This window comes from Empidonax traillii, unplaced genomic scaffold (assembly GCF_003031625.1).
Source record: "Empidonax traillii isolate 1590-97213 ecotype Southwest subspecies unplaced genomic scaffold, ASM303162v1 scaffold543:size1229247, whole genome shotgun sequence".
Lineage (NCBI taxonomy): Eukaryota > Metazoa > Chordata > Aves > Passeriformes > Tyrannidae > Empidonax > Empidonax traillii.
Genome location: NW_020955736.1, coordinates 669,749 through 681,844, shown reverse-complemented (window position 1 = coordinate 681,844; position 12,096 = coordinate 669,749). Strand labels below are relative to the sequence as shown.

The window sequence follows — 12,096 nt, the reverse complement described above, 5'->3', positions numbered from 1 at the left end:
AGTTCTTTACAGAGAGGGTAATCAGGCATTGGGATGTCTAGTAACTGTGGTGGTAGTGGATCAAGGGTTGGACTTGATGATCTAAGAGGTCCTTTCCAATCCATCTGATTCTATGATTCTAAGACATGACCAAGTCCCGCCCCTCTTGTTCATGCCTCGATATACTTATGCGTGCCTGAGGAACTCATTCTCCCTTATGAAAACAGATTTTAAGGATCAGGCAGACTCAAACACACTTCAGATCCTTTTGTTTTGCTCGCCAGCAGCTACCTGCCATGGTATCATCTCTCTCCCTAAGAAAGTACCAATCCATCTAAACGATTAAAACCCTACTAAGCAGTAGGGATGAGAATAGCCATCCTGAGTTCAACGGGGCTACTTGCCTGCTTGAAGGCAAGCATATGCTTCATGTTTTACCACATGGCAGAAACAGGAAGATACAACATGTGGTTAACGAAAACCCCGAGATGCAAACCGCAGGCAGTACATTCCAGGCAAGGATGCATTCAGTGTACCTGCAATGTCAATCTCCACTGGAGGCAGAGTACTGAGCTGTACGAATGCACAGTCTCACCTACCATGACTGTTCTCATCTTTTACAGGCTAAATCAGAATTAGTAGCCTAACACACACTTTAATATTATCACTAATACCAGTGAACTATGGTAGCTGCTTTGGAAAAAAATTCTTTTTAATAGTCGCCAATGAACTTTGCACAGACCTTGTGGTACCAGGGCAGAAATGCAATATAGATTTTTCTTTGATTTTCAAAAGACACATAGTAATAAAAATCTACTAAGTGAAACAAAAAACTTCCCAAATGCCAAGAATGGTCTGGTCCTTGCCCTGAGGAGCTCGCATCTAAAAAGGACAAGAAAATGATGTGTGAAGAAAATAACACAAGAAGCAAGCAAGTAGATGACAGGTAACAACATCGAGTAATACCATGTGTCTCTGCACACACACTCTAAAGAGGTATTTGGTAAAGTCTGTTCCTAAATACAGATGCATTCATTCCAGGCATAATTAGAGGATTAGTTTTTGCCAGCATCATGGTGGTAAATAGTTCTTTAGGAGAAATCCACATACAAAGAGAGCAAGGGGCTTGCAAACAATCTCTGGAAGCAGATGCCAGGCATAGAGGATAAACAAAACACTTATCAGAAAAGCAAACAAAAAGGTAATCAAAACCCGAGTCCTTGGGATAACAGATGGCAGGACTGGGGACACAAAAAGATACATGGGTGGAAGCTGAGTAGGGGGCTGTTTGAATGCTTCTGACATTTCTTTAAATGTCAGCTCATAATTATGGTGTCTTCACCACCACCTTGTACGTATAGAGCCCCTTCTAGCAAAGGCCTCGCAGCTTGTGGAGAGCTGCACTTTAGTATTTTGAGCTATCTGTCATGCTCCAATCTTTTATTCTGGTGAGAATGAACGAGCAAACACCAAACTCCCACTGAACACCTACTACTTCAGTTTTACTTCCAAGGTTTCCTCATTGCTCAGTTAAATCTCTGGGTGTATTAAGCAGATTTAGATGAAGAGCTACACACTGAGAAGAACCAGGAGATAAGTGAGAGAAAGGGCAATATTTAAAGAAGTTTGGAGAACCCTGCACATACAGCGTACTCTATAAACACTCCTCTGGAGAAAGGAAAGCAAGTGAGGTATAATCTTTTTCATAAGTTTACATGTTTAAAACCTATGTTAAAAAAAATCAATCTTTGTTCACTATTTGAACACAAATCCCATTAATAATTCCATTAAACTATCACTTCAGTTCATTATTTTACTCGTTTGCACTTCACTATATTCACTGCCAACATCTGCTGCTTTCCGTGGGAAAGAGGGCAGACAAGGCCACGCAGTCGTGTTTCTTTTCAATGCTCTCCCCTTGGCTCGCTGGTGAGTGGCACTGATAGAAAGGGCATTTCAGCTCTTTCCTACCCAGAGACAGAGTACGTTGCCTTCCAACATAACCAGTCTCCATCCCACGACTTAATATCCAGCATCCATCCCCAAATTCAAATTGTCTAATTATCAGAGCTACTCAGATTGCTCAATACTCTACTAAGTAGATACTTTAAAGAGGAAAGGGCAGAGAAGAAGTAAAGGAGGCCTGAGATACAGGGAGTAATACACAACAAGAAAAACAACTTCATGTTTTGGAAGTAAAAGCTTGGAGGAGACGGGGGATGTGGGACAAACCTAGACAAAAATAAAAACTGCCCCCAAAACTAAGCCCCACAACACAACACTTTGATCATGTTAAGCGTTAAGGGAGGCAACAGATAACATAATCACAATGCACAGCAGGGTCCTCAGTGAAGAATGGGTACATGACTCTTAAAAGGTTATTACAACAAATTTAAGCAAACCAATTGCACGGAGACCAGAGAGCAGATAGACAGAGGTTTTCAGAACTTGTATTCTGATCATCGAGGCTCATTCCAACTGGCTCAATTTGATCTAACAATCAAAAAATCAAATGATATGAGAAAAGATATTTCCTCCAGTAATTTGAAAAAGGTGGAGTGGGAGCTTATTTAGATTTGCTTCTTGCAACTGCATTTCTTCCTTCCTTTCTTTCTCTAAAGCTCTTGCAAAAAGGTTTCAGCAGTGGTACACACTTCATGCATCTATGTGCTTTCATTCTGTCCAGGAACACTCACCTCCAAAGGAAAAGAAAACAGTCAGGGCACTAAACACAATGAAGCAGAAACACAAAGGGAAAAGAGCTGAGAAACAGAAGCTCATTTCCAACTGCACTGAAGGACTACCCGGGGCTAATTTGTGTTACATTGGACTGAACCTGCCTGGCAAAACACCCCACTATTAACCCCTAAGATGATCTCAAATAGACTCAGGAACTGTTTGTCTACAAAAGTATGGTAGATTTGGCAGATTTTATGGTTGAGGGGATGAAGAAAGTTAGTCCCCAGAGGTCTTCAAGACGTAACACCACAGGTGAGGTGTGCTAATCTTTGTTTCTATAGCCTCTTCTGTGGGGAACTATCACAAATATAACATACGGTCATGGATTTCTATCCAGGTGCCATCATAAATGCACCAATAGACATATTCTGCAAGAAATACTTCAGATAAAATATCTGGCACTGAAAAGGCTCCAAATTTGTCAGAACTGGCAGAAAATCACGGCCCAATCTACCTCACATGGGGACACACATATTAATCACGCTACTTTAATTTTGTTTGCCCAGGCTTTGGCTGTGCAAGAGGGAGCATGTAGTCTGTGAGAGTTACATATGGAAACATTAATGTTGGTTCATATGATGACTAAAATGCTGAGGGTAAATCAAAATCTCAGGTCTCTCTTCTTGCAGGGCTAGTAGGATGTGCCAGCAAGGCCGCCTGGAGCTCTCTGCTCACAGAATCAGGCAACTTCCATTAATAAAAGGATCCATACTTCATCTCAAAAAAATCAAGATGAGTACATATCTGTACCTCACGCAGATGGAAATGGAAGCGTTAAGATGAAACCAGGGCAGGAAAAAAAGGATATAACTACACTTGGAATTTCCCCAGGCCTGGCAACTAACATAGGTTTACTGGGCCTTCACTGGCAGAAAGTGGCATTATTTTCTTCTGGCAAGAAGAAAATAGATGGGCTAGTAAGTGAAAAACCAGTCATGCAAGTAGGTGAGAGGTGTTCCTACTTCAACATTTAAGGGCTTACATGATCTTTCATACCAGATGTATGCTAACATCTCTCCAATATCTAATACAATTTCTTATTTTCAAATACAACAGAAAATACAAAAATCATTTCCTGGCACTGGGCACATCTGCAGAACATATTCATTCTGATACAGAAACTGAATTTGCCAGCAATTGGTGGCCCATGTTCAAAACCATGACAAAGATTTCTGAAAACCAGATGAAAAAACTCCCTAGAAGATACATTACTAGACCCCCTTACACTATGTATTCCTATCTGTAATGGAAAAGTGAGCCCATAAACTATTCTAGTTGCTGTGACAACTTACAACAGGGACAGACCACACCATCTCAGAGCACAGGTATGCTGGTCTAAAGAAGAGACAAAGCAGAGATGTACTTGTGCTCCTTACTGTTTAGATACAACTCAGTCAAGTATGAAACTGTGGAGTCAAGTAAAACCAATTACACTTGCCTCAAACAAAGCCATTCCAGTAACTAGAAAACAAAACAGGGCCAGGACCTGTTATATGGCTCTGAGGCCAAATGATATGGCCTGGCCACATTCACAGGATTATACACTTTTACCCTCCAAAACAAGGTGGCTATATCCAAACTGCCAATTGGGAATGGCTGCTGGCCCTCACTAATCCCCAAGCCATGCCTGAGAATTGTTTATGACAGCATTAGCTAGTCCAGACTGAGCGCAAGGCAGAGCCTGTGCTAACAGTTTAATGGTATAGATGGTCAAGTTCCAGCTCTTGGGCCCGTGCCCTGGCACTGCTTGATCTGCTCTGGTGGACCTCGCCAAACGCTGTTGTACTGTGAGCAGGGCTGGCTGGAACACAGACACTAAAAAAGAAATAAGAGTATCCAACCAAATTTAAAATCTCTAAACATTGTCATGATTGCCTTCCTTATTCTTCTGTTTGCTTTTTTATCTTTATTGTACAGACAGCCTTATTTCCACCAAGGTGTTCTATTTGCCAAAACAACAGAAGGTTAAAATAGTTGTGGGAAGCACCAAGTGTGCTTCATTTCTTACCACGATTCAGTGGTAGTTGCCAACAGTTGGGTACAGTCAGGTATGCTGTGGGGAGTGTCAGAAGAGTTTAAATCAAGTGTCTGATGGAAAATGAGGCAGAAGAGAAAGATATTGAAAAGTGAGAAAGAAAGGCGAAAAGATAAACTGGTCCACAAACTTTGCCACGTTGCTTCATCTCCTAGTTCAAAGAGTTGGATGGAAAAAGGCACACTGCTCAACAACTGATTTGAGTGCCTTATCTCTCTCTGGTTTTGAACCACCCATACCAAAAAAGTGACACAAAAGGTCTTTGCTGCAGAGCAAATCCACTCCCTTAACCAACAGGACAGAAGGTGAGGTAAGAAAGCTTGGCTTTGCAGACTTATAGCCAAGATCAAGGTAACTTCCATAACTACCTTTATGTGGCAGGTGCCACCTCTGTTCTCTGAAGGAAAATGCGGTGGTTTTAATCTAGGCCTTCCCTGGTTACCAGTTTGTAACCAAGGAAGGGGCAGTGCTCCCAGTACTCCATACAATTTTTAGGTAAATCGAGGTATAAATAAGAAGGGAGGAGAGGCCTTTGCTTTCTTCTCTTCCGGCGAAGTTCGGGAACAGTGGGTCCATGCATTGGTCTCGCTTATCTAAGGCCACGTGGAGGCTTGGGGAGTGCTGGCCATGTGTGTGTCAATCCTGGTTTTTTTCTAAGGGACGTGGTGAGATTTGTTTTACTAGTTATTTTACTGATTCTCGGGTTGGTTTGCGTATATCTGATCGGTGTCCTTTTTTTGTTCCCTTTTGTTCCTTTTCCCCTTTCCCTATCCCTTCGGGGGGTGTTTGGATTCCCTTTTGCTGTGTACATAGCATCTTAACTGTAATATACATAAAAAATATATTTTTTTAATATAACTAGCTTGATTTTCGGGTTCTTCAATTTGCATAGTTTTTTTTCCTTTGCTCTGGAGGAAATAGGAAGGGGGAAGAGAGGGGCTGCTACTGGGGGGGTGGGCATTTGGCAGGGAGCCAAGTCCGAACCATCACAGAAACCTTTTAGGAGACTCCTATCCACATCTTTTTGCAGGCTTTCACCACCAGAAAATAACCAGGCTGCTTTTGCTGGAAGGAGCTTCTGAAGGCTAGCAGGTATATCCCCTGCTCAGAGCACGCAAAGACAACACTGGATTGCTTGTGGCTTTGTCCACTCAAATTTTGGATAACTACTGGGTAGGCAGCAACATCTCTGTGCACCTGTGCCAGTGCTGGGCTACTCTCAGCGCAAGTCATTTTTCTGTCTGGGTCAATTTGGAAGGGTCCTGCTCTACTTTTGACTTGTGGTTATTTTAGAAGGGTCCTTTGTCACTCCACTAAGTGCACTGCATCAAAGAGCACTCTACAATCTTTACAAAGCACTGACACCAAACTTTGGCTGCCCTGCCCCCTGGCAAAGCAACCAGTGATGGTAACAATGGCAGCTTACAGGAAAATTTGGGAATTATCTACCTAAGATGAAGATGGAAATGAAAGCTAAGGGAATTGGGATTGTTCAGCCTGGAAAACAAAAGGGTCCAGGAAGACCTAATTGCAGCCTTTCAGTACCTGAAGGGAGCCTAAAAGAAAGTTGGATAGAGACTATATGAGCATGTAGTGACAGGACAAGGGGGAATAGTTTCAGACTGAAAGACGATAGGCTTAGATTAGGTATTAGGAAGAAGTTCATCACTGTGAGGGTGGTGAGGCACCGGAACAGGTTCTCCAGAGAAGTTGTGGATGCCCCATCCCTGAGTGTTCAAAGCCAGTTTGGATGGGACCCTGAGCAACCTGGTCTAATGGAAGGTGTCCCTGACCCTGGCAGGGGAGTTGGAATGAAATGATCTTTAAGGCCCCTTGCAACCCAAACCATTCTATGATTCTATGACTCTGTGAAGACTGATTTATTGTAAGACTTGAAACAGTTGTACAAATCAAGCTGAGATGACATCTAAGAAAGCTTGAAAAGCATTATCCTGCACTGCTCCAGAGCTCAACTTTATTGTAAAGCAGTTCATATTTCTAAGCAGGCTGAGAAAACAAGGTGAATGGCAGCTTTGTACGTGGCTAACAAAGTATGTGTGATCCATATCTTCAAAATCTGTATCCATCTGTGTGTTTTAATCAAAGCAGTACATCTGAGATAATTATGCATGTGCATGATGACCCTAAAAGCCATCAATTCTACACATCAGACACTTCGGTCACAGCAAAACTACCAGAAGAATTATTACGACTAGTGGAAAAAATGTTATGAAATAGAGTTTAAAACTTCATAAGCAAGAATGGAATTAATACACTCAAATTTTCCTCTATAATCCAGCTTGAAGAACCTTGCAAAGATAAATGCTAGACCTTTAAAAGCAAGGATGATAAAGATAATTAATGGAAGCTTAGAAAGATAATCATGTCTCAAATCCACGTGGGGTATAACTATTGCTAGGCTTTTGAGGAAAAGGAAGATAAATTATTCAGTCTTACTCCATCCCAGCATGAGGCAAAAATTATAAAGGAAACAAGCTGTTCAAAAGCAAAACTGTGATGACTATGCCAAGACAGGAGTTAGGCTCAGAAGACCTAAAATAAATCCAAAGTTCTAGTAGTTACTGACCAATGAGGATTCTGGGTATTGTTTTAAAGCAAACTGACAAAAGTTCCACCTTGGGAAGTATATTGAAGAGGTGATTCAATTCTAGGATAATGTCAGGATATTGCAGAATGCTTTTGGTTGGAAGGGACCTCTGCAAATCACTTGGCCCACTCCCCGCTCCTGCTCAAAATAAGACGCACTTGGATATCAGGTCAGAGTGTTCCTGGTCATGTGCAGCTGAGTTTGCAGTGTTTACCATGGAGATTCTAGAGCTGTTTTGGGACTTGGCTCCAGTTTTGGACCCTGCACTCACACTAATACACAGAGCATTGGCAACAAAGAGGAGGAGCTTGTAGCTTGTAGTGAGGAAATGGTCTCAAGTTAAAGAGAGGGGAGGTTTAGATTGGATATTGGGAAAAATTTCTCCACTGGAAAGGTTATCAAGCATTGGAATAGGCTGTCCAGGGAAGTGGTTGAGTCACCACTGCTAGAGGTATTAAAACACACGTAGGTATTTAACCTGGGGACATGTTTTGTGGTGGGCTTGGCCGTGCTGGGTTAGCAGTTGGATTTGATGATCTTGAAGATCCTTTCCAATCTAAACTATTCTGTGATTTTATGAACATCAGGAAACACTGTTTTGTCTTCGAATGACAGAGAATTGGCATGGGTGGCCCACAGAGGACTGGAGTCACCTTCCTTGGAGATATTCAAGGCCATCTGGACTTGGCCCTTGGCAACTGGGTTGAGGTGACCCTGCCTGAGAAAAGGGGTTGGACCAGATGACTTGCAGAGGTCCCTCCCAACCTCAAGGATTCTGTGATTCTTTCTCCCTGTTCCTATACACTTCCTTTCTTCACTGAGCTTGCTCAGGATTTCTATGTTCAGGCAGGATGGCCTCCAGCTGTGCCTGCTTGGCTCTTATACAGGGGCTGAGCAATTTCTGTGCCACCAGGAGGTGGTCACTGGTGAACTACTGGATCCTTCTGTATGATCTTGTACAAACACCTTTGTAAGCTCCTCTTACAATGACTGGCACTTCTGAAAAAGAATACGGATTTGCAGGGGAACACGTGGTCAAATTATGCCCAGCTTATCACTCTTCAGGGGTGTTTCACTTGTCAGCTGACAAATGTTCCTGGATGCATTATTTCAGTGGTTTTGAATGCATGGGCTTTGTATAACATTTTATGTTCCTTTGGAACTAAAGGCTAAATTTAATCATATAGAATATTATAATATAAACAATATATAGTCTTAAACATTCAATTTACATAGTCAAAAAAGCTTCTCTTTCCTGACATGTTTGTGCAACAACTTAGCAGTAGTAAATATTATTCACATACTTCTCCGTGCTTCGTTTCAGGATTACCATAAAAGACCTGGAATCATGAACAGTAAGAAATAATGCTATGATATGAAGAATTTATTACTATTTATTATTCATTATTTATAGAGCGAGTGCATATCACTTTACACACAAACACCACTTCACAGGCAGTATACATTTCTCTGCAGAATTTCTGCAAGCTTTGTCTTCCAAAGTGACCAGTTTGGTGATGCTAAATTGTATTGGCTAACAACTACATACGTTTCAGCTTGACAGGAGCAGAGAACAACCAAAAACCAGACTGCCAAGAGGCAGACCACCTTCTGGGAGAATTTGGAATAGCTGGTTCCTCCAAACCAAATAAATGTGCATTTTGTTTCCTGAAAAGTGCCCATTTCATCCAAGAACGGAGTGTTACAGCAGATAACCAACACTTGAACACTTAGTAATGCCTCAAATTTCAAGAGAAAACCCAACAAATACACCCACAAGTTTATCCTTTTTCACATGCTACTTTTAAAAGCAATGTTAGATTATACATCTTCATCAGAGCTGCTTCTACAGAGTGAAACCAGAGTGAAGAAAAAGCGCAAGGAATTCCTTCCAAGGTCTCCCCTGCTGTGCTCTTGCAGGCACTGACAATGAGCCTCTGTTTTGCCCACTGACAAGGTAGTGAGTCCCTGTATGCCCATTTCTGCAGAAGATGGCAGCACCTTGTGTGCATTGTTTGGATGGGATGGAGCACATTCAGCATCGCTGTGGTAACGTGACTCCTGTGGCACGGACAGAACAATCCTCCAACAGAACAGCCCAGGCTGCCGACACTTCATGCCACAGAGTCACAAGATCCTCATGCTCCTCTTCAAGGTCTGGGCACCTTTTCAAGAGGATTTTCAGGATTGTAGACAGGGCAGTGGTGATGCTTTAATGTTAATTTGGAGTGTCAGCCCTGGCTGATCAGAGCTTCCCGGTATGCCTGGAGCACATCAGCCTGTGTCCAGCATTCCCCAGTAAAAGGAACCAGAGAGCAGAGTTTAATATCCTGTTTATCACTCTCAGAGCCAAATTTATTTTTATGTCTATCAGCTTCACAGACAAGTGTCATATCAAGTAGGAACCTCAAGGCCCATAAAAATCAAAGGAAAGGTGAAGCTTGGCTGCCTTCTATTTCTTGCTTTCTTTTTATTCATTTGGTTCATTTGTTTTGCAAGTAACTTCTAAATTGGAATCTGCAAATCAATCAGCAAGCTGAGAAAACCAATGCCATCAAGAAAATAGTATGTTTGGCACACAATGTATTTTCCTTCTGCTATGCATTAAAACTGTGTTTTTTAAAAATTACCATTGTGCTCCTTTTATAATAAAAATTATGGTATGCAGACATTCCACCCAACCAGTACCGCAACCTTCTAACAAACTGTTTGCATCACGCTCCTCTATACCTTAATCAACCCAATGATTTATCAGAAATTACCCTCTTCATGCAACACCAAAATCAGAAACTACCTTGTTGAGAAAGGATCAGCTTTCTCCAAAATGATTTCCAGGCCCTACTTACCAAGTATTGCCAGTAAAAATAATAGGAAACCATCAAGTGATTCCTTACAAAATTCTTTTTGCAGCTACATTTGATGGTGACAACAGCAGTATGTTCCTAAATGACAACAACAACCTTAAAATAAAACCCCCATGACTCCTGAAATGACAGAAGTATATACTTTGCTGCATTTTGAATGGATAATCTGTAACTAAAACATGTGAAAATGAGTAATGCCAAAAAAAGAAATAAGAAAATAAAAAAAACCTCTAAATAATTTCAAATAATCAAGTACTTAAATCCTGGCCACTACAAATTTTGTTTAGGTTTTATTACTGATATTTATCCCTTCTGGAAGTCTAGAAACTTTTTGATCAAAGTGCCAAAGCCCAGAAATACTCCTTTTTCTTTATCCAAAGCTGTCATGTTTGTGACCTTGTAAGTATTTGGCAATGTCAATTAGTGCTTTAAAAATGCTGCCTTTCATCTTCAAATGGAACTGGGCCTAGAAACTGGTCAGACCTCTTAGCTCTTTCAACAGATGATAAACACACTGCAAGTAAAAAAATCCAAGCGTCTTTTTATGATTTTACAGATTAATGAGCATGCCAGAGCTTTCCAGCCAATTTTGGTCCAATAAAGCATCTGCAAAACTTGAAAAACTAAACCCACAGTTTGTACGTCCCAATTTCTACACTACTAAAAATATGTACAAATACACCTGAGAAAAAAATACTAAAATGCGATGTTAAGAGGAAGTAGCAGACCATCAGCACAATCTAAGCCCTCTCTAAGGGCCACAGGTCATTAGGAATAGCCTTCTACAGAGGAGTCTGAAAAACACTCAAGGTGTTTCTCTACTTCCTTGAAAGGGAAGAACTGGTTGGTCATCTTCAAAGCCTTTATCACATCAGTTTTGGAACCCACCACTGATCTCCCTTTGCTCTCTTGTCCCCTGGTGGTACAAACATCTCCCAGGAGCTGTAACTTTTTTGTAGTAAGGTGAATACTTCAGGAGAAGTCATTGCTGAGTTGAATTTATAGATATTTTGGTCAATTTGTAATTAGCTGAGAGAAAAAAAGTGTCCTGAGAGTCAACAACCAAATCTATCTGCTTCCTCCTCTCATTCCTGGTACAGGCCATGTTGATTCCTCAAAAGCAACTCTCAAAATTATTTGAGGATATAAGGATGATACTACAATGGTATTTTTTTGTGGTGCAACCTGCTGGTTTCAGCCTGGGCTGGTGTGATGGCACCACAAAAGGTTCAGTTTGGAAGCTGCACTCCGGTTAAATGGCGTGCCAGCCCAAAAAGGTAAATTGTGCAAAGCTTATTGAACTTTCAAACCTAAAGAACCAGGAGAATGTTATTTGGGTGCCAGGGAAAACCTGTCCTTGTATTCTATTAGAAACTGTTGTGTGTTACATACTCTTGGCATTGCTCTGATTGCCCAAGCATTCATGTAATTGTCTGCCATAATCGGAGCTTCACATGCATCAGAAGCCTCTGATTAGGTGGAATAGGCTTGCATCTCATTTACCAATTAAACTGGACATTGGTCTCTTTTAAAAATTTAACCACAGGTAAAAATATGCTCCCAGAAAAAAAATCACTTTCACTATTTGACATCCAGCAACTGAAGCCTTTTGTACCATCACAATAATTTGCACTTGGGCCAGACTGCTGCTTCCTGTCCAGATCACCAGGCTACTCTGTGAAATGGTGACAAAAATATGCCAACTCTCAATACAAACCCCAGGGGAAGAGAGGAGCAGCTTTGCACAGAGAAGTTGGAAGAGCAAATCCCATATACTTCATCACTACATGTTTTGACTGTTTTTTAGCAACTGTTGTATTCCAATATTTATAATCTCTCTCTTTATGCAAGCGTCTTATGTTTTATAATAA

At 41.2% G+C, this 12,096-nt stretch overlaps 1 protein-coding gene across 4 annotated transcripts in view; it reads right to left on the bottom strand.

Moving 5' to 3' along the window:
* The window catches only part of KLHL29 (kelch like family member 29), a 391,804-nt gene that overhangs the window by 222,681 nt on the left and 157,027 nt on the right, over nt 1-12,096 (bottom strand). The window lies entirely within an intron of this gene.